The sequence below is a fragment of the Phocoena phocoena genome, chromosome X, assembly GCF_963924675.1.
Source record: "Phocoena phocoena chromosome X, mPhoPho1.1, whole genome shotgun sequence".
Taxonomy (NCBI): Eukaryota; Metazoa; Chordata; class Mammalia; order Artiodactyla; family Phocoenidae; genus Phocoena; species Phocoena phocoena.
The window spans coordinates 12,390,785-12,400,135 of NC_089240.1; the positions used below are offsets into that span (position 1 = coordinate 12,390,785).

At 43.3% G+C, this 9,351-nt stretch overlaps 1 protein-coding gene across 1 annotated transcript in view; it reads right to left on the reverse strand.

Annotated features, from left to right (window-relative positions):
* Positions 1-9,351, reverse strand: part of PIR (pirin) — a 99,240-nt gene that overhangs the window by 61,993 nt on the left and 27,896 nt on the right. The window lies entirely within an intron of this gene.

A 9,351-nucleotide genomic window follows, 5' to 3' on the forward strand; every position in this document is an offset into this window, starting at 1 on the left:
CCAAGGCCACGTTCACCCAGGTGTGTGGGACGACAGATCTCAGGCCTCCACACCTTCCCTTACAGGCTGATAGGAGAAATCCAAAGGACGTGTCTTTCCAACACCAGGCACACACACTCCTGAGGTGCTCAATAAATGCTGGCGAGATATATCAGATGAATTCATAGAAATTAAAGTCAACTTTTCCAGAGGCAAGACCGTACCAAATCTAAAAGCATTGTCCGTGCTGACATTCTGTGTTGTCCGTCACAGTAGCCGCTAGCCACAAGTGGCTACGTTTAAAATAATTAAACAAAATAAAAAATTCAGGTGCACTAGTCACATTTCGCAGGTTCAACAGCCCCACGTGCCTAGTGGTCACCACAGTGGACAGCGCAGACTATAACGCATTTCCATCTTTAAAGAAAGTTCTATTTGACGACACTGATCTTGGTAAATAAATCTGAGCCCCAGCAGCCATCTATGGCAGGCATTCTGTGCAGGGAGCAAAACCTTCCTGGGAGCGTCTGCAATCACAGTACCTCTTGGCAGAACGAAATTTTACCGATTCTAAACAGCACTAGAAAATCGAGCCCTTCTTATTTCATGATTTCACTGAACGGAAAAGTCAAGCAGCTCTACAATGCTCATTTTAAAAACGACTGTGATTATCCTAACTAACAAAAATGAAAAAGACACCCAACTACTTAGCATTTGAAACTACCCCAGGGACATGGTAACATGTGAAATGTAAGACTTAACACTGAAAGCTTAAGACGCTGTTTGTACGTTGGTGCTGGGGTCCTCTCTGTACCCCTCTATTTAGATTCGACTTTCCATTTTGCTCATTCTGTACACACTTATGAAATTCATCTGTAATGCCAACAAGAAATACCAATCAGCCACAACAGCTCTGAAAGGTGTCCGCAAAACCATGTTTACCGGCAAACCACGCGTGGCTCCCCGCCTCAGGCTTACGGGTGACAACTCCGATCCTTTGCATCACTGGATGAAGTTTTCACATTCTAGCTATCCAAATGCTTTCTTTAAAGCTTAATGTGTTTATCCGTTTTAACCCTGGAAACTGTACTTCAAAACTCTCTTTAACCATTATTAAACGAGCAAACCAGAAAATGCAGTCTGCAATTAAAATCCCAACATCTCTTGTAATTATGTAAGCCAGATCTAATTTTTGCTCAAAGACTCATTCCACCAAATATAACAATTTAAGTCACTACTTAAAAAGAGTAAAGAATACTTTTTAAGGAACAAATCACAAATCTCTAAAACCACAGAAAGAAAGAGTAGAAATATTATATTTCAACAGGAAAGAAAAACAAAAAAAAAATATACCCAAGAGGTAAGAGAAGAGAAAATATCTATGAAGGTTTCAGCATATATATCAGATACTACTGTTTTACACAAATAAGATTATTTCCTCCCCCATACAAGAACGCATTATATATGTCTAGGCCAGATTGTTTTTGCAGTATCCTAAGGCATAAAAAGTAGATCTAACTTTTTTTAATATGAAAATTCAAAAAGTTGTTTCATAACCTATAAGTGGCAATGGGTTTCTGATCATTTTCCTATACATTTGTGTATTTAGGAACTAGCCAAAAGATTATCAATTCATAGATGTAAAACTTACAACAGAATACTTTTTAAATAATAAAGATTTATGAATTCATTGAACAAACAGTCATTGAGGTCTTCCAATGGAAACGACACAGAAAATATCAATAATTGTTTTCATGAAGCTCATATTCTCATGCAGAAGAGAGTAACTGGGAATAAAATACGGAGTAAGGGTCCTGCTGGGTAAGTACACGGTCGTGTGAGGAGCACAGGAAGGATTTAGCTCACACTTGGGCGCCAGATAAAGCTTCTCGGAGGAAGTGAGTCCTAAGGAGGGAAGGGAGTAAGCCAGACAAAAAAGATGGCAGTGAAGGTGGGCCAGGAGTGTGTTTCAGGCACGTGTGAAGACCAAGAAGTGAGGGAGATCATGACTCACTCAAAGAGCACGAATGGCAAAGAGATAAGCCTAGAGAGACGAGAAGGGGCCACAAAATAAAACCAAGATTGCACTAACACTAGATTCAGCCATGACCTTGGTGTCCTATATCAGTGTGACCCCTGCTCCATCAGCAGGGCAGGACCTTCCACAGTGTTAGGGAAAACCTCGGCTGCCCTTGGTGATATCTCCCTCCCCATGGAGGGTACTCCATTAACATTAACACTCCTCAACTCTTGCTGTATCTCACCCACCCCTCCATAGTGGGAAGGAAACAGCTCGATCTGATTGGTGGACTTGAAAGAGGAAGCTGCGCTCGCATAGCTGAACCCTGCTTCTCCTCTTCCTCTTTGGGAATCAGCCTGCCACAGGTCAGGGTCCTCTTCCGCTCTTTGCCTCTGTGAGAAGGGCCAGCCCCCATGGCAGTGGCCTGCAGGGCTCCAGCACAGCCAGTGAGGTCTGAATAGAGTCTGCCTCAGTTTCAGGTGCCGTATTCAGGAGCCCAGCTGCCCGCAGATATAAGCCACATTCGACAGTATCAGCTTTATTGGAAATAAAGGTCTATTTTTGTCTGCTATCTTTCTTACTCTTTCATCTCAACTGGTTCGGAATTCAGGCTAGGAAAGCAGGCCATCGTTTATTCTGCCTCTTCATATTCCCACCTCAGGGAAACTTAAGACCTGGTACTGTCATGCTCTTGAAATCTTATACTACAGCCTTATAAAAAACCCACCTCTTCTGGAGCAAATTTTATTTTATTTTTATTTTATTTTATTGAGTGCCGGATCTTGAAACCAAGTATTTGTAGAGCACTTACTCCAGCGCAAGTCAAGCTGGCTGACACGAGGACTCTTCGTGTGTCATCCTGCAGAACAATGTCACCGAGGTATACTGTGTACAGAATGGCCTTGGTAGCAACCTTTATCCCAGCAAGCGACAGGCAGATGGCTACAGACACTGGAGGGTCTAGACTGTGGTTAATTTTATGTGTCAACTTGGCTGGGCTAAGGGATGCCCAGATAGCTGGTAAAACATTTCTGGGTGTGTCTGTGAAGGTGTTTCTGGATGAGATTAGCATTTGAATCAGCAGGCTGAGGAAAGAAGATCAACCATCGCCAGCGTGGGTGGGGCACCATCCAATCTGTTGGGGGCTCGAATAGGACAAAAAGGTGGAGGAAGGATGAGCGGACGACAATCTTCTCCTGCCCTCAGACATCAAAGCTCCCGATTCTCAGCCTTCGGATTCTGGGCCTCGGTCTGAATTATACCGCCACCTTTCCTGGTTCACCAGCCGGTAGACAGTAGACTGTGACATTTCCCCACCTTCCTTAATCACACGAGCCAATTCCTATAATAAATCTCCTCTTACATAATCTCTATATATCCAATTGGTTCTGTTTCTCTGGAAAACCCTGACTAGATTTTAAGTCTAAAACCCCCTCCTGGAAACTTGCTATCGTAATGGCAACAGTGCAACATTGGCACGGGAACAAAGGAGATCCATTTGTAGGGGAAATTAACATATAATGACAGCAATTTCAAATCAGTGGGGCAAGGATGCCTTTTCCAATAAACAGTATTGGAACAAGTGACTGACCAAATGAGATATGACTAAAAGAATGTTCACAACCTAAAAGTTGAGAGCTATATTGTATTCGGCGGGCATACTAAGGACCTCAAGCCCGCGAGGCAGCATCTCAAGTAAACCTGAGAAACTGCTCCGAGGAGGCCAGGGGGGAGGCAGGATATATAGGGGGTTTTGCAGCAAAGGGCAGGTAGTCTGTAGGTCGAAAGATTACTGTTAATTAAAGAAAACCAGATATCTCAAGTTAAGGAATTTAGCGCTCTTCTATGCATGGTAAGATGCAAGAGTCTGGGCTCACTGAAATGCTTCCTTTGATATGCACCTCAGCTATCTGGGGCCAGGATCCTGTGTTTTCACATCCTGAGTTTCCTCAGGGCTCACTGTGGGGAGTGGCTGCAGTCTGACGGCTGCTAGATGGCAGGTATTCTTTCATCCCTGAGTTCCCTCAGGGCTCTCCAGCTCACCAAGGCGGTGGCTGCAATCCCTGAGGACTGCGACATCCTTTGTTTACAGATATGGCAGGAAGTATTTTATTTCTCAGAGAAAAGAGAGTAAGCCCCCACTACATGCAGAAACGTGTTCCAAATGGATTAAGGATTTTAAAAATACACTTAGAAGATTTAAATCTAAGGAGACAACAAAAATCCAAAATGTCTGCACAAATCTATCTCAGCAATGTTTATTATGATGGCAAAAAGACAGGAACAATCTGGACGATGGGTTTATAGGGTACACTTAGCTAAATAATGGTACAGCCATACAAGACGATATTATTATGCACCTGTTAAAAAGTGATACAGATCTCTATTCACTGATACAGAAAAATGAAATATTATTTAATCAAAAAAGCAGGCTACAGAGCAGCAATTGTATTTAAAGGGTCAAAGGCAACGATGCATTTAAATGGATTCATTCAAATAAAACTGTAGCCCGTCATGCTGTCTACGCGTGTAAGTGCCTGGATGGACACGTGTCAAAATGTGAACGAAGGTCATCTCCAAAGGGTGGAAATGCAAGTACATTTTATTATCTGCTTTCTTTTCTGCTGGTCTACGTTTTCTGCAATGAGTAGTTTACCTTTTTACAATGGAAACTTTTTTTATTTGGGGAAAATAAAAAGATGTTGCCACTAATCAGTGAATGAAAGTGATATGCTTTACTGTGCACAGATGCTGGTGAATATTGGTTCCCTGTGTGCGTAAACTGGGGCTGGAAGGAAGGCAATAAGACACAAGGCAAAACACTAAGAATCAGAATAACTCCCTATTACCTGTGAGGACCACATAGGTACCTCTGCCTTTAATATGCTGCTAGATGGGAAAGATCTGGAATTCTTATAGAGGGCACTCATGCCAAAATAAGAATTAAGCACTTAGGACTCCATACAGAGCTTAAGAATTTCAGAGGACAAATAAAAAGCTTCCAAACTTCATACAACCAGCCAAACTACACTGAGCAGTGTCTAGAATTGCTTTCCTTTTCCTGTTATTCATGTACTTTTAATTAAAATAACTGCATAATAAAGGCAAATTTCTTTCTGTTCGGGCTGAAGCTCCCCTTTGGCTTCTCAAAGGAGTCCCTTTCAAATCATGTTCTTTCCCTCCCCCAAGATCTTTCAATTATCCAAGCCTAGGGACTTTCAAGTTGTTAATCATCTAAAACTATGTCAGGCAACTTGCAAAAGTAAATTGTCGGGAACATGAGTCACTTAAAGATGAAAATTTACATGGATATCAAAAGAGGGTTTTTGGTTTTTTTTGCAAATTTTATTTTAGGGAGCAGTTCCAACACTGTTTCTAAAAGACTGACGAGACCATTATTGCCGCCTTCTTCCCCTACCTTTGCAGTGTGGATGTCCTCTTTTCTCTGGCAATACACAAGTAAACAGCATCTCCCCTATCCTAAATAAAATCTGAATTAGAGAAGTCTGGCCAACAACGCTTTACTGAGTCTGTAATGCCAACCTTTTACTACTTAAAGCAAAAAACACGCTTTTAGCCTTTGGGGAAAGAAAAATCAGAAACCCAGGAAATTTTATTTACTACCTTTTATTTATTTATTTATTTTTGCTAAGTGCTGTAAATGTTACACTGAGGCCTTAAGGATAAATTAGGGGCTGCCAGGATTCAAAAACAAACAAACCTCAGGCAGTACTTTGAGAACTGACATGATCCAGACGATTTTTTAGGCCATTACATAATCGCAAACACCTGGAGAATTGTCGTGGGTGGTTAAGGGGATTGGGAGTGTTGTGTTTAAACTGGAGACTTGCATGTGTCTAATTAAGTAAGAAATCTGTAATTTGAAACAGGTGTTTTCTTAAAGGACTTGCCGTGCTTCCTGGTCCTGCTGCATCCTTTCCTGGTCCTAAACTTTCCACGGGTCTCTACGAAATATTTGTGCTTCCTTGTCAGTTCTTATTTGTTTCTGTGTTTGTTTGTATTTGGAAAGAGAAAGACACAAACCCACAACAGTAATGAAAGTAAAGCATCACCTGCAATATGAAGTTTAGAGAAGGTGTACCTCAAGGAGCTATAAATGAATCCTGAAGAACTACAGCACTGAACAGAGTTTGTTGTTTCTGGTTGGTATTTAGGAAGAAGAGTGTCATGACCTCATTACCTGTTACAGATGCAAAACACACTCTTTAAAAGAAAAAGGTTATATTATAGATTAAACTCTGTTTTCTTTTAATTTCCATTTGCCCTAAAATGGTGCCCTTTTCTCTATTGGTAGCTGAGTAGGAAAAAGAGAAAAACAAAACAAAAACACGGGTTGAGGTCATGGCTGATGAGAGAGGCCGGCAGGGAACATCTTGCGTAATCGAAGCGGCTAACTGGTCTTCAAGGACAGAAACAGCATGTTTGAATCCATACAATCCAGGACCCGACTTATTTTACAAAAATGTCTTAATTTCTTGAGCAATCACTGAGAAACCTAGAAATTCACACCCTGCCCCCAAGTTGGCTCATCCAATCACGACCCCACAAAAACACCTTCACAAGTGCCAGAAGGTCGTTTGCACAAAAGAGGAAAAGAGAAGCAACATGGTTTAGGTATTCAGCCAAGGGGCAAACCCAAACCTTTTAACGCTCTGCCACAACCCCCGGAGACGCCCCCTGCTGGTGAAGCCCTGCCTCGGGAGCCACTCGGGCACTGGAGCCTGGGTGGGAACCTGGGCTTTGCCACTTACTTGCCAGGTGTGAGATGTGGGGTGAAGGCCTTAACTTCCCGGAGGCTCAGTTTCTTCACTTACAACAGGGACCCAGGCAATGAGCTCACCGAGCATGGTGAGGGATAACCCAGGTGATGCATGCAAAGCACATAACAAGTGTTCAGTAAGTTCTAGAATCAGCACGTTTGCCACATTCCTAGAGCAGAGATCCTGTTCATGGGTCCTCCCTCTGGTCCGCACTGGAGCTTCCTGGAATGATTTCCCCCGATATTCTCATGGTTTGTGTCCTTACTTCGTTCAGGCCTCTGCTCAAATATCACTGCCTAGGGACTTCCCTGGCCATCCAGTGGTTAAGACTTAGCCTTCCAATGCAGGGGGTGTGGGTTCGATCCTTGGTCAGGGAGCTAAGATCCCACATGCCTCACGGCCAAAAAACCAAAACACAAAACAGAAGCAATACTGTAACAAATTCAATAAAGACTTTAAAAATGATCCACATCAAAAAAAAAATGTCACTGCCTAAGACAGGCCACCCCCAACCAGGTCATCTAACTGGTCAATCTATTCTCAATCCTCCGACTCTGTTTCTTCTTCCTAACTTTCTCATGAAGGGCACTATATTATATAATTATTTGGTTATTCACTTATTGTCTGTCTTCCCTAAGAAAATGCAACCTCCCTGAAGGCTAGAACATATAGCTGACACTGAAGATGGATGGATGGATGGATGGATGGAAGGAAGGAAGGAAGGAAGGAAGGAAGGAAGGGCAGCATCTTGTACTTGCATAGCATTTCAGCACTTAAAAAGCATATGATCCTGGGAATATATTATCACCTACACGATACTGATGAAAACATTGTGGCTTACTGTGATTAAGTTTACATCATTAATAGCAGCAGAGAAAGGACTTAACATTTTCTGTCTCTGAGAATAAAACTATTTTCACTCTCCCACAGTGTCCCACAAATGCTGGCGCCATCTTGGCAGTAACACAGGTGTTGTGAGCACAGCGCCTGCCTTGGAGGAGACAGCTGATGGGAGCTGCAAGAGGAGCCAGCGCTGCCAACTGCGAGGGCTTCAGGCAACCTGGCACCTCTGGCAAAGGAAGGGTCCTTGCTATTGTATACAAAGCTGAAAACGGGCCTCGGGATTCCCAGGTGAAGTGGAGAAGAGGTTGATGGAGGGCCAGGCAGCCCCGTGATCCCGCGATGAGGTGATCATGGGATCCTTCTTTGGTGTGGACGTTGACAAGTTCTACCCAACAACGTCTAACTACAGAGCAATGAACAAGTGACTTGAAAGCAATTTTCCTTTTCTATTTTTCTGTTGCTCCCCTCACAAAAGTCTCCCAAATTTACTAATTTTCCTTTCACCCTGAATAAAATTTCAGACATGCACATCGAGGTTCTATGATGATCACATTCCCAAATCTACTCAGGCTGAATTGCAAACTTCCTGAGAATCTTCCAGCTGCTTCTAGAACCCCAGATTCAGACATGCCCTTCCTCTTCAAACTCCACTCAGGATTCAACCCTTTGGGGGAATCTCTTCAGACAAACTACCCCTGGCTCCCCATGTCGTCAGGCCAGCCTCTTAACTGATACCACCTACATCTTGTAAAACTGTGGTCAAGGCGTTCACGTCCATTGTTTCATTTCCCATGTTATACTGAAGGGGCTTCTAGGAATGGTGTGCCAGCTTCTAGAATTACCCCAATTTCCCACATACAAAAGCACTATGTCGGGCTTCCCTGGTGGCACAGTGGTTGAGAATCTGCCTGCTAACGCAGGGGACACGGGTTCGAGCCCTGGTCTGGGAGGATCCCACATGCCGCGGAGCAACTAGGCCCGTGAGCCACAACTACTGAGCCTGCGTGTGTGGAGCCTGTGCTCCGCAACAATAGAGGCCACGATAGTGAGAGGCCCGCGCACGGCAATGAAGAGTGGCCCCCGCTTGCCACAACTAGAGAAAGCCCTCGCACAGAAACGAAGACCCAACACAGCAAAAATAAATTAATTATTTAAAAAAAAAAAAAGCACTATGTCTGTACCCAGCGGGAAAGTGGGTACTTCGAAGCACTGTTGCTTAAGAGTGCCCTCTGCTGCTCCTTATGATGTGTGCTCACTGTTTTTCTAAAATCAGTTCTCGCCAAACCAGGGAGCTGTCTGGCTAAAAGATTCACCAATGACTAAGTATGTCTTTCAGCCCAAGCGCGTTGTCTCTGCTCAAAGACCACGTGTCCATGAGGCAGGCTGCCCTCTATTCATCAAGGGAGGGGATGTGCTGTGGTGCAGAAGTGAGTTTTCCTCCAGTTAAAAGCTGTCAAGGTCAACACCCAAGAAAGAAAGGCCTGAAACGCTCCTCCGCACACATGGTCCTAGGCAGGCTTGGGGCTCACAGGGCTCATACAGAGACAGAGTTAAGGGAATCATGTCGATTTCCCTCTTCTTTTAATATTTTGTTAAAATTTCATTATAATAATATTTAATTTAATTAAGCAGGTGACACCTTTTGGTGGGTGATTTCTTATTATTCCTGATTCGATTCATTGTAAGGATCAAATTTCTGAATGTTTCAGTGAATGTGTTCATTGCACT